This window comes from Dasypus novemcinctus, chromosome 17 (assembly GCF_030445035.2).
Source record: "Dasypus novemcinctus isolate mDasNov1 chromosome 17, mDasNov1.1.hap2, whole genome shotgun sequence".
Taxonomy (NCBI): Eukaryota; Metazoa; Chordata; class Mammalia; order Cingulata; family Dasypodidae; genus Dasypus; species Dasypus novemcinctus.
Window position 1 is genome coordinate 83,326,714 of NC_080689.1, and position 17,694 is coordinate 83,344,407.

General features: G+C 40.4%; 2 long non-coding RNA genes across 6 annotated transcripts in view; one reads left to right on the plus strand and one right to left on the minus strand.

Annotated features, from left to right (window-relative positions):
* LOC131274042 (uncharacterized) overlaps positions 1-17,151 on the minus strand; it is a 46,930-nt gene extending 29,779 nt beyond the window's left edge. The window contains exons 1-2 of the long non-coding RNA XR_009181250.2: positions 17,090-17,151; positions 16,832-16,918 (exon numbers count right to left, since the gene is read on the minus strand). This is a non-coding gene — a long non-coding RNA (uncharacterized lncRNA). The remainder of the gene's footprint in view (positions 1-16,831; positions 16,919-17,089) is intronic.
* On the plus strand, positions 360-10,698 carry LOC131274041 (uncharacterized). 5 transcript variants are annotated; one of them, XR_009181248.2, is made up of 8 exons: positions 371-522; positions 3,033-3,145; positions 3,578-3,771; positions 5,606-5,673; positions 7,673-7,709; positions 9,552-9,639; positions 10,049-10,162; positions 10,252-10,698. It is a non-coding gene; the product is annotated as an uncharacterized lncRNA (long non-coding RNA). The 5 variants fall into 5 exon arrangements; XR_009181247.2 differs by having other exon boundaries at positions 372-522; positions 7,673-7,747; XR_009181245.1 differs by having other exon boundaries at positions 360-522; positions 7,673-9,639.
* Positions 17,152-17,694: the final 543 nt, after the last annotated feature.

Here is a 17,694-nt window from a genome sequence, read left to right on the forward strand (position 1 = left end):
GGTTCTCTAAGGATGTGGACATCTCAGAGTACAAATGATTCACCATGTCCCCTCTCTGTAAATCATAAATCATAATTTCTGCAGTGAGTTCAGAATGAGCAGGAGTATGAAAATGCATTCAACATCACTAGTGATCAGTAAAATACATATCAGAACCACAAAGTCTCACGCCCATATCTTCCAGAAAGGGTACTCTTAGGATGAGAAAGACTTCAGCAGGGAAGGTACGGACTCCACACTAAGAGAGTTGTTCAAATATTTAGTCAGGGAGATAATTGGGAACAGGGAGACTTCATTCATTAACTCACCAAACCTCAGTCAGGTGGGTGACTTTGCCAGTTGATGAGCATTAACTGTTCTTCCAGGGTAGTTCAGTTAAAGGTGAAGCTAATTCTTTGCATAGCTGTTATCTGGCAGTTGGTCTGGAATGTCTTAGGTTCTGAGCCAGTAGAGGAGCCAAGCAGACCACTGGTCACTTGGGATGGTAGTCCAACCCACAGGAAGACTCACATGAGGCAGAAGGTATTGTGAAGATGCTGGGGGAAGTTGGCCAAAAATTTGGACATCCTTGATACTTCAGAAGGCCTTTATGTGGGGGAAACTACCTCATATTTTGCATCAAGGATGGAAATGTAGAGACAGGAGGCTGGGTCAGGATAGGTACTCTTCTTGTGGGTGAGCCACCTCCTCCAGGGCATCAGTTCTTCCCCTCAGGAACTTTGGGGCAAGAGGATTTTTCAAAGGAACTGTTTCAGTACACCATGGTTGACATGTCATATAACACATATTTGTTGGCTTAAAGGAGTTTATTGTCTCACAGTTTTGGAGGCAGTGATGCCAAGATTAGACTCAGTAAGGTCTGTGCCCTCAGTGCTTGCTTCTGCCTTTCCTCCCCATGATCCAGGGCAACACTGGGGTTATGGAGGTGAGGATTTCTGCCCGCCCCCCCTTCCCCAGAATAGTCACACTAATATACAGACTCAGGCTCCAGGGTAGGTCACCGCCTAGAATGCCTCTCCTTTACTTCCTTTCCCTGACGACTTGGGGCCATCTGGCTCTCTAGCAGGCCTGTTTTCAACTGTTTCAAGGTTTGGTTTGGGTTTCTAACCCCATTATTTGTAGTGCCCTCCTAAGGGGTTGGTAATAAACTTTCCTGAAAACAGTAACAACAACAACAACAAAAGACACCTTGGCTGCCTTTAATTCACAACTGTTGTGAAGTAGTTTCTAATATTCCATGCTCTGGTCTTCCAGACAGATATTTTAGTATTTCACACTCAGTTTGGGCCTAGTCCTTTGGCAGAAGTTTTTAGCACAACATAAGAACAGTGTGCCAACTGCACTATTATTGTTCCCCCAGTTTATCCAGTCTGCCTTTGGTGTCCATAAATATCTGTCTGGGAGGGTAGAAAAAGGTCATAACTCCACTGTGGGTGTTGCTCTTGGAAGTTAGGATGACTTTTGTCTCACAATACTTATACATTACAGTTATGAATTACCATATGAAGAAAAGTAACTGAGCAAACAGGTGAATAATAAGAAAAAACATTAGATATATCAATAAATTAATATGGATTGTGTCTCTAATTTGAGCCAAGACCATTACTTAATTCTGGGGACAGCCGATGAGGCCAATGGTACTAGCTCAGTATTTCAGATCTGGAAATGAGACGCAGACAATTGAGTAAATTTCCCAGCTGATATGAAGCAGAGTCAGGAATCAGCCCTGAACATGTAATTCCAGTGACCACGTTCCCAATCACATTCATCTTCTGGCCTTGAACATAACAGCTGCTGTCAAAAACATGCTGGGTAAGGCATTAGAAAAGCAATTCAAGGCAAGTGTTCAGAAGCACGTTCGACCTTTTGACTTTCACAGGTGTCATTAGCACTCAAAATAGTTATTTCTCTATGCAACTTAAACATACTATTTAAGAAACTTCAGATGGCATAGCAAAGAGAATCAAAATCACAAGCTCACCACTGAAAAAATACCAATGCTAATTTTTTTTTTTTTTTTTTTTTTTTTTTACCGTACTGGGGTTGGGGATTAAACCTGAGACCTCATGTATGTGGAAAGCCAGTGCTTAACCACTGAACCACATCGGTTCCCGAGTTGGTTTCTTTTGTTTGATTGTTGGTTGGTTGGTTTTGTTTTTGTTTTTTTTTTTCAGAGGCACTGGGAACCAAACCTAGGACCTCCCATGTGGGAAGCAGGTGTTCAACTTCTTGAGCCACATCCATACTCCAATGCTAATATTTGAAAGTATTTCTTCTCTGGTCTTTGACCATTAAAACATACACACACACACACACACACACACACACACACACACACACAAGATAAAGAACTCAGTTAACTATCTAACCTGAAGGACAATACAGAATACTGAATACCCCAAATACACTACAACTACAGACAACTTCTCAAGTCTTCTTTAAAGCCCCTTGCCTGGAAATACAAAGATGGGACATGATTTGGATTGCTACCTGAATCTGTGCTCCCCTAATTGCAACCCTAAGACCCTAAATAAGTGCCTTTGTTGCCTTGCAACTTAGTTTATTTCTCAGTTGACATTACATAGTGTTAGAAACAGGATTCTAAGTACCTACCAACCTGACTCTGGAGCTACTGTTGGATTTGAGCATGGTAAAGGCAAAAGCCCCTTCAGCTCTGCCATCTCCCCAAAAGCCCTGAGTTCCTGTGTGTGAGTCCTCTTGGTTCTGAACATGCCTCTTTTTGGTTGAGGTTCTAGACCTTTTAGGGGTGACTTTTGAACTTTGGCATTTTGACATAACAGCAGTCCTGTTTGTTTACTTGAACATTTTTCTTCTGGTTTGGCCTGGTGATAGAAGGCCTTTCTGTTGGCCTTTTTTTTTTTTTGTATATAGGGAGAACTTATTTGTTTGGCAATTACTTGAATGGGACTTTTAAAATTCAACTTTGATAATGAGCTCTTTTAAGTGGGGGATGCCTCCCTAACAATCAATTTGGCTTTTGTGAGCAAGCAAATTATTTTTGGTCAGCACAGGATGGGCACTTAAACACTATTTGAATGTGTACCACCTTTTAAAGAGAGGCCTTGGCCTGATGGAGGAACCACCTAGTGACAGGGCAGATGAGAAGACCCCATCTAATTCCAAGGTAAGGTTGCCTTTCTTTGTCTGAGAAAATTGTCACTTTACTTATTCCTTTCATTTTCAATTGAGTTCAGATATGAAAATTCTGACCGTGTACATTATAGATGACATATACAATTTCCTTACTTAAGGAGTATTCTATTACTGTGTCAAGTTGTTATTTACAAATAGCAAGAGCAGGGAATCAAGTATATGGGCTTTTTAATTGGCAGCAGTTTTTCCTTCTAAGAGTAAGAATTTTTTGTGCCAACCAAAATAGACATGAGAGATGCATTATCTAGGAAAAGTGTGTATCTTTCCATGTGTGTCTGCTACAATTACTTATGGGACCTTTCACTCAACCACTGTTTCCCATCTGTACCAAAAGTGCAAAAGATCTGTGTCAACACTACACAGCATGATCTGATCCTGAGTGTTTTCTTTAATATAATTACAGGTGACCTCAGGTACAAGAGAAAATGGTATGCATTTTTGAACTTCAGAAAAAATCTAGATAATTAAAAAACCAGGGTGGAGCTGATGTAGCCCAGTGGTTGAACACCTTCTTTCCATGTATGAGGTTCTGGGTTCAATTCCCAGGGACTGTGCGCTTGCTTTACTCTGAAGAACCACCCTGATTCCAGCTTCCAGGTGAGAATGAGAAATGGGGATGTGATTATTTTCTGGGTTAAGTGATGGCCATCTGTATTCCCTTTAGGTGGTGAGGGTTTGTGTACCAGGGCTGGAGATATCTATGTTAGAGTCTTTGAGATGAGATTGTGAAGGTGAGGGTGGAGAAGCTATTTCCCATCTGTATAGCACAATTGCCAGTGTCAACTTCTCAAAAAAACCACTACTACACCCTTTACATATATTTACTCATTCAACCTTCAACACAACCATACTATGACTGTTTATTCCCACTCTTCTGAAGAAGAACGGAGGTGCAGAGACAATTAGCCTACAATTTCAAACAGGAGTGTCCCTGATCCTGATGCTATAGCCATAATCTAGCCCCATCACTTGGCCATGCGATGATTCTACACCATGCCAGCAAGGGAAACTGACTGCAGACTGTGAATTGACATAGGGTGAAATGCACATAGAAAGTCCACATGCCTTTTCAGCTCAGATTCTGAATGACTGGAAGCACAATCTGGTTTACCTAAGTCAGTCCTCCACACTACAGCCCAAACAGATAGGAACTGGGAGATGTTAGCGTATTTCATAACATCAGCATCTTGAGTCCTAGAAATGCTCAGCACTGTTTGCTGCACGCCTTAGGGACAGTGACCAATAAGAACTCAAGTTACCATTTGGCTATTGATCTGGTGTATATCATCCTTGCTGCAACTTTTATAACTGCATTAGAGCCTTAGCACTCAACTCATGTCTCCCCTTAATAATGAGCTATCAAATTGGTGCCTGGATAGTATAAAGATGGACATCCATCACATTCAATGAATAAGCATTCAAGGTATAGAAAAGGAAGACTGGAAGGAAAAATACTACATGATTTATAGTGGTCAATTTTTAAGTGGCAGTATTTAAATATCTTCAAATCTTCTATAAATGAGTATCTTTATGATTAAGGATTAAAAAATAAATAAAACAGAATGTTTTGCCTAGACTTGAATCCAGTCCCACAATAAAGTTATAAATAAAATGTCTTTAAAACAATTACCCTATTATTAAACTTTAGAAAGCTAATAAAATGCTCATGTACAAATAACAGCAAAATCCTGCAGAAACAGGTGCTGGACATTGTATGTCCTGCCATGGCCCACTGAGTGGACCGGGGGAGAGTGTAAACTACAATGTAAACCATTATCCATGTGGTGCAGCAGTGCTCCAAAATGTTTTCACCAAATGCAATGAATGTCCCATGATGATGATGAAAGAGGTTGTTGATGTGGGAGGAGTGGGGTGAGGGGGGTGGGGGGTAAATGGGGACCTCTCATATTTTTTGAATGTAACATTTTTTAAAAAATAGAGAAAAAAATCCTATACAAAAGATGAAAAATGGGAAGCAGGTATAGCTCAGTTGTTGAGTGCCTGCCTCCCATGAATGAGGTTCAGAGGTAAATCCCTGGTACCGCCTTTAAAAAAAAAGAGAGAGAGATGACATATGTGGAACCATGGATACTGATGATTTCGTAACAGGACAAGGTGATAGTAGCATTTTAGTTGGACTTCAAAATGGCAGGAGGAATGATAATCCATCATTGAACAATGGCATGTACTTGGTAACTTTTTTGGATTATTTCACATTGCTTTGGGATGTCATTAGCTACAAAGTCAAGGACTGCATCCCATTTTATTCCTCCACCTCCATTTTGCTTCCCTTTTTCTACTCATTGGCAGCTCACACTATCCTTGTTAAATACCTGCTCTATATTACTCTAATGTCCATGTCAAGCAAAACTTCAGAGTACTCCAAGGGCAATACCTCCAATGTACTGACTATTACTCTTTATCCTCCTAGCTCCCCCAGAGGGCCTGCTGAAATACCTGGGAGCCAGGGCAGTAGAGGAAGCCCCACCTAATTCCAAGGTAAGTTTCCCTTTAGAACCATTGCTTTCTGTATTTTTCTTTTTCCGTTCAATTAAAGCTGACCATTACTTTATAGATGATATGTACAATTTCCTTGGTGGGGACTGTGTTCACTTGGCATCTGTTTTGACCTGCCGATCTCTGTTTCAAAAGGACAACCACGAATGGAAGCATTAGATTAGCAGCCATATTTTCTTGGATTAAGAATTTTTTTAAATGCCAACCAAAATGGAGAGATACATCGTACAGGAAAAGCTCATGCCTTCTCCTCAGATGTCCCCTCACTTGCTTTTTGGTTTCCTTGACTTGACCCTCTTTCCCATCTGGTTTTCTAAAGCCTTCTACAAACACAACATAGCAAGTTGTGATCATTATAGTGTTTTCTTTTCTGCAACTGCAGGTGGCTCCAAGAGCAAGCAACAATAGTATGTATTCTCTCCTCACACAATTGCTGAGGAAAAATCTAGATGATGATCAATGAATATTCCTTGTTGGCTTTGTCTAGAGAACCTCTCCACAGAAAGAAGCTTCCTGATGTGTGTGTGTATGATTCTCAAGGTGCATGTGTGAGAACGTGTGTCCATTTGTGTGTTTTCCTAGATTTCTCTAACACTAAAAAGTTGCTAATGTCAGCTTTCTGTTTAAAAAATGCCAGCTTCCTTTCTTCATGGGTATATGTCAAAATTTTATCAAGTTATATCCTTTAAATATGTTTAGTTTATTGTATGTCAAGTATACCTCAGTAAACCAGGAGAATACCCCATTACCTTTCAGGAAAATGTTCACAGGACTGTAAATGGATAAAATTGTGGGAAACGGACTTGGCCCAGGGGTTAGGGCATCCGTCTACCACAGGGGAGGTCTGCGGTTCAAACCTCAGGCCTCCTTGACCCGTGTGGAGCTGGCCCATGTGCAGTGCTGATGCGCGCAAGGAGTGCCGCGCCACGCAGGGGTGCCCCCGTGTAGGGGAGCCCCTCGCGCAAAGAGTGCAACCGTAAGGAGAGCCGCCCAGCGCAAAAGAAAAGTGCAGCCTGCCCAGGAATGACGCCGCCCACACTTCCCGTGCCACTGATGACAACAGAAGCGGACAAAGAAACAAAACGCAGCAAATAGACACAGAGAACAGACAACCGGGCGAGGGGGGGGAATTAAATAAATAAATCTTTTTTTTTTTAAAAAAAAAGATCATTAAAAAAAATTGTATTAGAGAACACCTCTTACTAAGATTTCATAATAAGTCTTCATTTAGTAATAAATCTCACCTCTTAGTAAGCCTGTAAAGTCTGATCATGGCATTTTGATTGGTCATGATAAAAGAAAAGCAGCCATATCTGACTTTTTCAAAACATATGAGATATGGAAGGATTGAGAGGTGAATGAATTTTTGAGTTTCACACCTAGAGAATAGGAAACCATAGTCTGGAGATATTAAGTGCTTTGACTCCAAATTCTATACATTTAGTTCACATCTCTTCGGCCTGGCGGGATCTCGAATTGTCTATAAGTTTGGAACATTCATGATTTCAGTTCTTATTTCTGAGCACCACACCTTCAGGGCATCTGCAGCACAATGTAGTATTATCCATTTTTCAAAAGCGCAACAGCCATTTGTGCTAGTAGCTATGCCATGGACGATGCAGAAAGAACATTTCCATCCTCACAATACACTTTCCCGGGCAGCAGCTCTGAGCCTGCCATTGGTCTTTTCATTGAACTCATCTAATATAGAGTATTTCCAGAACAGTCAGAATTTCAGGGTGATAAGTTTGGACATAAGAGCTTTAATGATCCATCAAAATGGGGAAAGTAAATAGTTAAAAGGGGATTCTTTCTCCACCTCGCTCATTTGCAGACCATTTATAATGTCTTATTGAAGGCCTCTGACTCCACAGAGTCCAGAGATGGTCTAAGAACCTGTGGTGATCTTGGGTAGCCAGCAAGCCATCAAGTGGAGAAGGAAAGGATGGGTGTGCCACATTCTCCAAAAACTTTCTTGCAGATGTATGTGTTCCTAAAGATTGGCTTGTGGATCAGAGGTATGTCTCCACCAGCAGTGATGAAAATGACAATCCAGGTAGGTAATATCACTCAAGATAGGATCCAATGTGAGTGGGTTATCAGGAACAGTCTAGTAACACTGCTACTTTAGCAACTGAAGAAGGGACTGTGAAATCAGAAAGTAATGGAAATATACATGGAGGTCTGCTTTATTCTTTCCATATTTAATAACAATAGTAAGAAGTATTATCATCATGTTCTTTGAGTGTACTGTGTTTGCAATCATCTTTCCTTGCTATGCTATTTAAGATTCACTTTCCCATAAGACCAATCCTCAAAGCCTTTGTTTTTCCTTGGTTAGCAGCTCTTGGGAATAAAGCACAAGAGAGTGTAGATGAGGTTTTGGTGTTGACCTACAATGGAGGGGATCTGGCAGGACACAAGCTCTCCCAGACTATCAACTAGACTTGGGACAAAGTTCTTCTACTGGGTGCCAGGTGGTGGTTGGGAATTAGGGCTTCTCCCTCTGTACTTACCGGTCTGGTAGCACTTCATTAATGTTTTATCCTTTCTGACATAAAGAACATGTGCTCTGGGCTGACTACACATGCACCTGGGTGCTGGAAAGGTATTGAAGGAAACATATCCTTGAACATCCTTCTATTCTCTACTGCTCACACAAATCCAAAATCCTGGGATTAGATTAAAACCTGAAATTGCTTCCACTTGAGAGGTTCATGTACAACTCTTTCTCCAACACATTCCAAAGCCTGGCTGGGTTTCTGGAGGCCTTGTGTGAATGGCCTGCCAGGCTTGCTTCACATATTGGCTCTTGCTGTCTTGGAGAGTCTCTGGGAAGCAGGGCCAAGGGTTCCCTGCTCCTCTCAGATTATTCCCATAATACACTGCCACCCTCTTCAATAAATCAATTGATCAATTAACCAATCCATTTTAAACCAGGGAGCAACTCTCAGAGGCACGGAGTTGAATCATGTCCTGTGGGTGACAGTGACCATTAATCCTATAAATCAAGCGATTGTCCTGAGACTGGTATGACCTTAGGTTCATGGAAGACACTTTGTCCTCACAGCATCCCTATAAGTTTCTGAACTGATTGGAGGGGTTGACTGTAAGATTAGAGGTAAAGTAACTTGTCTGTATTCAGTTAGTCTGAAAGTGATATAATAGGGGATCGACAGGCCACTTAAATAAGTGGAATCTTTTGGGAATTCATCAAACCACTGAAGTACTAGCACTGATGGGTGCCTGGACAAGACTGAGGAAAGGTACATGGAGGGGCATGACTGTCGAGTGGGGAACAGGGCAGAGTTGACTGGCTAGAACACAAGACCTGATTCAACTCCATGCTTCTGATAGTTGCTCCCTGGTTAGAGAGGATTGGTTAATTGACTGATATTTTGGAGAGGGTGGCAGCATAATATGGGAATAATATGTGCACAGGGATTGTTCTCCAGTGTTCCTGTATCATAGAACAATATGATTGGTGGAAGCTGACAAGGAGAAAGCAAATGGGCAGTAATACAGAGAGAGAAAAGAGGCAGGGAGGTAGTGAAGGTGGTAAAAAGGAGAAGAAAGACAACATCATGTATAGAAAGACATGGAGAGTATCTGCCTTCTTAGAGGAACTAGAGGGTACAGGCATTCCTCACTGGCCACAGGTATAGTATTTGAGAGCTGGGAAAGGGACTCTGGAATCTTAGACCCACTCCTTCACAGCCAAGGTGAAGCGACTGAGACCCTAGGAGAGGAGTGTGGTGGTGAGGACAGAATTGTGTCCTGGGATAAGACCACACCCTGACATAACCAACAGGAGCTTGAGTTCTGCCCTCAACCCTAACTTTCCCATTTCCTTTCACAAGGTTGATAGATCACCATTACTGCCGGGGTTACCAGGAGGCTTACTTCACAGCTTCTGAAGTATCAGATACAGAGAACAACAATTTGCATGTAATTTCCTTCCTCTCTCTGTCTTTTTTGTAATCTCTCCCTTTCTTATTCATAAGCTCCTCTTTATAGCTTTTCTCCATTCTATCTGTTCCTTATTTTCTGATTCTTATCCTGAAGGAAGTGGTCTCATCCAGGAAGTTGAGGTCATGGGAACAACAATGTCTATAAATTTCTCCCATCCTCTTTACCTATTTTCTTAGCATTGCCCTGGTTTTAACATACGTGCATCACTGAATCAGCTTGCACAAGCCTGAATGGTCCAGGCAGGGAACTGGGCTGGTTGTCAAAAGCCTTGGGCCACACCCAGTGGAAGGAGCACCTGTGAAGTTAGTTCTGGGGTGGGCTCTCCCCTTGCAGGGTGTTCCTGCACATGTGCACATGGTCATCAAGTGGGTTCCTTTCCTTGCAGCTGTCTACACTGTTCAAAGAAGAAAAGTGTCTTTTCATAAATCCTCTTTTCCTGGAATACACTGAAGACACTGAAGAAATGAATGAAAAGACAGGAAGAAGAGGAAGAGGAAATGTGAGTGTGGAGTGGATAGGATAAAGAGAGGAAGGGAAACAAGTCCACGTGCATTCCATTGCTTTCCTAACCTTCTTTTGGCACTTTAGGAAAATCAGCAAAACTGAGGAGAAACTGAGGTTTCCAGCATTCTGTGTGAACACGGAGGTGGAAACATGAACTGGCCGGTCAAAGTAAATGCAGACAATTAATGATCCGAGGTGTCTTCTGGCTCCTGTTACCCACTCCAGAAAAACTCCTCCCTCCAATCTCTATGCCTCCCCAGTGATCCCCACTACTGACAGCACAAAGACCTTGAGCTGGAGGCCTCAGCCTGAGTCTCAGAGGATCTGGAGATGATATGATGTTTGGAGCCTGAAAGGGGATATAATACCAAAGAAATGGAGATGCCCCAGTGCTCAGCCCCTTTTACCCAATTCCCTAATCAGCCAATTGAGGGAAAATTTATTTTTCATTTTCAAAGACTTATACTGAATTTTAAAAATAGGTTTGACATTTAATTTTAGATGTTAACACATTAAACAATCTCTCTCCAACTACTGGTTTTTCTTCATCCTTATCAATAAAATAAATACATAGATAGATATGCACCCTAAACAAAGTTAGAGTGAATGAATGGACAAATAACTGTAAATGTAAGACTTAACATCTGTCCTCCTACCAATGTCTTCCTGAAATCTGTTCCCTCACCTGAAAGGGATCATGGGAACATATTACCCAACTTCAAGCCAGTGAAGTTGGATTTCAATGCTGTTTACACTTTCATGTCAGTTTTGCTGTTGATAGCACCATGATTCACATTTCTTTCCACAAATATATTACCGCATTTTCTTCTGGCACAAAATAGTATCAAAACTGATGATGAGATGCTAATGTTCTTTTCATAATGCACTTGCTTTACTCTAATGCACAAAAGACTTCATTCTACTTTTACACCCTAGTAATTTTAGCGAGAATATGTCTTGCTATTAGTCATTCTGAGTCAATACTCAGTGTAAGGTTTCATAATGCAGCTTCAAAGAATCTCCTTCCAGAAAAATAAGGAATTATAATTTTTAATATTTTTTTCATGTCTTTGCTTTGGTTTTCTCATTCAGGCCCTCCAGTTATTCATAGATCATACTTTGTATGCCTGTCTTCAACTTCTGACATTTTTTTCCTCAAATTTGTCAAATACTCACTAATACTTGGCCATCCTACATTTAAAAGCACTATTTTAGAAATAACCTGTAGAAAAAAATTCCTTTAATTTGGCTTGCTGATTTTTAAAATGCCTATACACATAAAAACCTGTCAGCCACATTATGCCATGATCTTATTACCCAGCATCTTGCCAGCATGTGAACTGAAACCATAAAAATGTTGGACTCCTACAAATGGGCTCACACTGAGATTTCACAAATGCACTCCCAGGCTTCCTGTATATGGGGACATTGTGCTGCTCACTAAGTAGACAGCCATCTGTGGAAGCCATTGAGCCCTGATCACAGCTACATCTATAACACATTCTTGTGGTGTATCTCTTAAACAAATGACAAGAGCTACATCATTTAAGCCTCCTTCTTGCACTTGACCTCCCCTGCTCTGTACAAGTGACTTGTTCCAGTATCTTCCAGTAAAGTTTGGCTGAACTTATGAATTACATAGAGTTTGACATGGCAGAGGAATACAGGGCAAGAAATGAGATTCTATCCCAGCTCTACCTTGCTTCCATGGCTGAATGTGAGAGAATCTTCGAATCTCTGGACCAAACAGAGATCATGGGTAAAAAAAAAACAAAAAACATTCATCTAAATCAATTCATGAACTAACAAAAACTAAGAAAACTAAGCTAAGTTCTTGGTTCTACACTTGCTTTCCAAATGATGGCAGAAGGCCTTGATTGCCTCTAGGAAACACAGAACCTAAGACAAGGATATCAAATTCTTGGCTTTTCTGAGGAGAAAGAGAATATATTAGAGATATTATGTGAGCAAGGGAGTTGAGCCAAGCAATCAGGTGGTATATACTAGGGTAGAGGGGCAGTGATGGGTGATGTCACCTGCCTATCACTCATCAGGGATTATCTTCGGTGTGAAAGACCCACTCCTTTTCCTTGTCTGACATTTGGTCCCACGCAACTCACCACTTGGCTAGAGGAGGGGACAATGAAGGTGCCATCATCAGTATCTCAAGATAGTCATCAGTAGAAGCATATTTACAGAATAAAGGCAAACTCTTAAGCAAAATGATATAATCACCTAAAATCAGGTACTAGAGGGTGGGGAAAGAGAAGTAAGAGAAAACACACTAATTTCATCACTGCTCACAATGAGGATTAATACACACTAAAGAAATGGATGATTAAGGGAAAATTTAAAAAAAAACCAATAACTAGATCAAAATCACAAACCAGAAAACATACATATGTACACGGAAGCATACAGGTGCGAGAAGTGTACTTTTGAGTACTCTTGCCCTTTAATAATGTGATAATGAATTGAAGTAGTTTCCAGTGTTAAATACAGTTAAAATCAGCATCAAAAATAGAGAGCAGCTTTTTCCTTTTGCAGCCATCGCTGAGCGGCAGCAGCCAAAATGAAGTTCAATCCCTTTGTGACCTCTGATCAGAGCAAGAACCATAAAAGGCATTTCAATGCACCTTCCCACATTTGGAGGAAGTTTATGTCTTCCCCTCTTTCCAAGGAGCTGAGACAGAAATATAATGTTTGATCCATGCCTATCCGAAAAGATGATGTTCAGGTTGTGAGAGGACACTACAAAGGTCAGCAAATTGGCAAAGCAGTCCAGGTTAACAGGAAGGAATATGTCATCTACATCAAATGGGGGCAGCGGGAGAAGGCTAATGGCACCACTGTCCATGTGGGCATTCACCCCAGCAAGGTAGTCATCACTAGGCTAAAACTGGATAAAGACCGCAAAAAGACCCTCAAATGTAAAGCCAAATCTCGCCAAGTAGGAAAGGAAAAGGGCAAATATAAGGAAGAAGCAATTGAGAAGATGCAGGGATAAAAGAATCTTATGTACAACTTCCATTAAAAACTGATAAAATGAAAAAAAAAATAGAGAGCAATTAAGAATTCCAGTTTATATTTTATAAATAGCTTAAAATCAATTAAGCAATGCACTTTTCCACATAGCAGAAGACAGATGAAAGTGCTTAGATGGCTTAGGCACCCCTCTCACTTGATGAGTATGGAAAGAATTAAAGAGCTGTATTGTTTGGGAATGATGGGGAGATAGCTCTATCTCTTTGCAAAGGGAGAGGTAGGCCATGCTTCACACAGAGAAATTCAGTTAAATCATATGAAAAGGAATTTCAGGTTTTGGTTGCATTATTGCAATAAGTGACTTTGCAGAATTGAAGATTTGGTTTAAGGTTTTATGAAGGAAACAATTTGGTTGAAAGGCAAGAATATTCTGGTGTGGGAGGAGTGGGGTGGGGGAGTGGGGGGTATACGGGAGCCTCTTATGTTTTTCATAACATAACCTTTTCTGTGATGTATCTTCAAAATAACACAATTTATAAAAATGATGGGGGGGGAGTGGGTTATATGGGAACCTCTTATGTTTTTTCAATGTAATGTTCTATGTGATCTATTAACTTTAATAAAAACATTTAAAAATAAAATGATTTCAAATTATAATGATAAACACCTTGATTTTCAGCCCTATGTATTAAGAACTGTTGCAAAGTACCTAGTTACGTGTTATTTCATTTAACCTTTACAACCACCCTATTAAGAAGGGACTCTTTTACAGATGAGAAAACTGAGGCTTACAGAGATGAAGTCACTTGTCCAAGGTTAACAAGGGTCTGCCTGCCACACAGTCTGTGTTCACAATCATTCCACCCAGACTGTCTCCCTACAATTGGTGCAGCTGATACCATGAGGGCAACCCGCCTTACCCTTCTGAAGTGCTTCCAACCAGGGCATGTTGTAATACCTATCCTACATCTAGGCCACATATCCCTTTATTGGCCCCCATGTTGATGCGCAGTCCTGCACAGTCTCCCTCTCTAATGGGTTCTTATGTTGAGCTACATTATTGGGTGGCTGTGAGGACTAAGTGCTTTAATACAGGCAATAGTGCCTGGCACATGGAAAGCACCTAATAAATGTTATTACTATTACAGTCATCCTCATTATCCAGCTCACACCTGGGGCCCCTGAGGTTTCCTGAACCAAAATGTTCTCTGGTTACAGTGCCTTCCTCTGTTCCAGATAAACAATGACTCCGATCCTTGGGATTCACATAGTGCATTTCCTTTACTGGTCTAAGTATCCCATGAACAAAATCACTTATTTGGGTCAGACTGAGTGAGTCTCTGTTCCCTGTAACCCAAACAGTGAAAAAATGTATAGATGGATTGTTTTGATAGGTGAATTTTTAAAAAGTTTCTAAAGTTACATTATTTTTTCAGGAATGAAAATATTTAGAATGAAAGTGTATTAATAAAAAAATTAGTTTCAAATGCAGGTTTTATTATATTACTAAGAGGGAGAAATTTTATCATCACTGGAAGTATAGATATGGGTCCTTTTTGTTTCCAGGTAGCTTACTCAAGAAAATTATGAAGAAAAAAACAATGAATTAGAATTAATCTGTGAAAACAATTCTTGATGTCCTGACACTTGAAACTTAGCTCAAAAACTCTCTAAGACCTTTGTGTTTTCCATGACAACTATTTCATTTGCTTCCTCCTTCCTTATTAGTTATGCATGCAATTTTTATTATAGTTTTTCTATATTTGTTCTTAAATTGGGTTATAATTGTTTTCCTTGAGTTTCTTTATGTGTTTGTCCTGTCTCACCTAGCAGAATATGAACTCCAGTGAAAAGTGTTTCCTCTCTTCATTTCTTTTAAAATGGCAGTGGTGTATAATATAACAAGCAGGAGATATGAAATAAGATGATACAGATGCTAGAGCGTCAAGTCCCAATTCTCTCACACATTGATAAATCACTAAACCTGTCTCAGTCTCCATGGCATTTCTATAAAGAGGAGATGCTCTCTATCTGATTTCAAAGTCCACTGGGTTTTTCACTTTGCTTCTCTGACTCTGGTGGACCAAATTCATGAAAAGAATCCTGAACATTTAAATCCTCAGGTATATGTGGTACCGCTCATATTCAAAACAAATTACTACATGGAAAGTGATGAAATGACAGGTAGTGTCAAATGTCAAAGGCCACCTGATCTGAACTTCTGGAGGGCATTTACCTTCTGACAGTTTATCTTTAAAGCACTGGTTAGAATCAGATTCCAAGCCATGGTATTTTGTCACATATCATAAGCTAACACAGTCTGCCTGCCAGCCTGTCCCCCCAGCAAGTCCACTAGTCTAAAGCTAGCTTGCCACCACTCACCGGCTGCAGACTCTGAGCTTTTACCTGGCCATAGAAAATCACAACTTGGTATTTATAGCTCTGACATTCATATAATGTAATGCAAAAATCTCATCTGACTGCACTTACAGATTACAGCTTAAATTGTCTTCTCTTTCTCCCCTCCTCCAATAACTTATGACTAAATAAGAATAAATTAAACAGAAACACTTTCAGTTCACATTTCACCTCTCTTCTGCAGAATCATATCAACAAAATAATAATAATGGTAGAAGTACTCATTTGTTTTCTATAAATTGTCCAAGTAAAATATTCAGGATTCCAACTAGTGCATCTGAACATTAGGCTAGGATACTAAAGGAATGTGATTTGTAAAGATGCAGAGGCCACCTTAATCAGCATATTAAAGTGGATGATCATAAAGTAAGAAAGTAGTTTTTTTGTGCTGCTGAAGTAAAATACCTGGTAATTACCAATATCACAGTGGGGTTGTAGAAGTAAGAAGCAAGGTAAGTGTGTTTGATGTGATATGCATTGCATTGAAATATTTAGTAAGTATATGAAAATTAAGAGATCCCTCAGTAGGTTGTAGGATCAGACTCCTGCAGCAGCTGGCAATTGCTGGAGAGTGGATGGAGAATATGTTGCACTTTTTGGACTCCTAGAGCAGCTGGCAATTGCTGGATAGAGGATGGAGACTATGTTGCAGTTCTGGACTCCTGCAGTGGCCAGCAATGACTAGATACGGCCAGATGTACAAGGGAACATTCAAGTTTTCCATTGGTTTCGTTAGTTTATAATAATAACCTGTTTTGCCTATGTCTCAAAGGATACACACTAGGAAAAATGAGGTCAGTTTCCACTAAGCCAGGGGTTGAAGGTTTCTTTACCCCTGGGAAGAAGCAGCTGCTGAAATGACACAAAGATACTTGTTCAGGGTCTGTGCCAGGCTAGAGGGGACACAGCTGCTGAGTCCCTAACAGTGAGCATAGGGCCTAGTCCCCCAGGCAAGTCCCCTTTAAGGAAATGGCCCTCCTGAGCCAAGCTCAGGAACCACAGGTAGACCCACACTGCCCACTGCTTGTAAAATGGCAGAGCTCCACCAATGTTGAAAGGAGCGCACAGCAGCTTATTCTGTCCTCAATTTAAGGCTGTCTTGAATTTGTGCATCAGTTAGAATATCAACAGAATAATAATAATGGTTGAGGTCATTATTTGTTTTCTATAAATTGTGCAAGTAAAATATTCAGGATTCCAACCAGTGCATCTGAACAACAGGCCAGGATACTAAAAGTATCATAGGATCAAAATCACTTACTTGATATTTCTGATGCAACAGTGGAGTTCTCATAATTGGGGCTAAATCAGACTTCTTTACAGATACCAGTGGATTCAGTTTTCTCACCTGTCATTTAAACAAAAAGCATGACACCTTAAAAAAATTCAAAAGAAGGAAAACACTACATACATAAAGATATGTATTACAGTGCTATACACTAAAGAATATAAATTACTTCAATGCTAAACAACTGGGAAGTGAATTAGTAAATCTTGATTCTTTAATAAGATGAAGTACCGGGAGCTGATGTGGCTCAAGCAGTTGAGCAACTGCTTTCCACGGGGAAGGTCCTAGGTTTGATCACTGGTGCCCCCTGAAAATGAAAAAAAAAAAAAGGAAATAACAAGCAAATCAACAAAACAAATTAACTCAGGGAGCCACTGTGGTTCAGTGGTTAAGCGCCAGCTTCCCATTTACAAGTTCCCAGGTTCAATCCCTGGCCCCGTACCCCAAACAAAACAAAACAGAAATAATAAATAAATAAGATAAAGTACCATTTAACCCTTCGAAATAGTCATTATCAAGACTGTAAAACAGTAGAGGAAAATACTTGTAATATAACATTGAATGAATAAAACAAATTATAAAGGCGACTGTATATAGCTACAAATATGCTGTATTAGGTTAAAATGCATAGATATACTCTATTAGTAAAGGAAGAGCTGATGCAAAATAGAAGAAACTGGTTGTTTTTTATAAAGGGTATTTATTTGGGGTAGAAGCTTACAGCTACCAGGCCAAAAAGGGCAAGCTACCTCCCTCACCAAAGTCTATTGCCACGTGCTGGAGCAAGATGGCTGCCGATGCCAGCAAGGGGTCAGGCTTCCTGGGCTTCTCTCTTC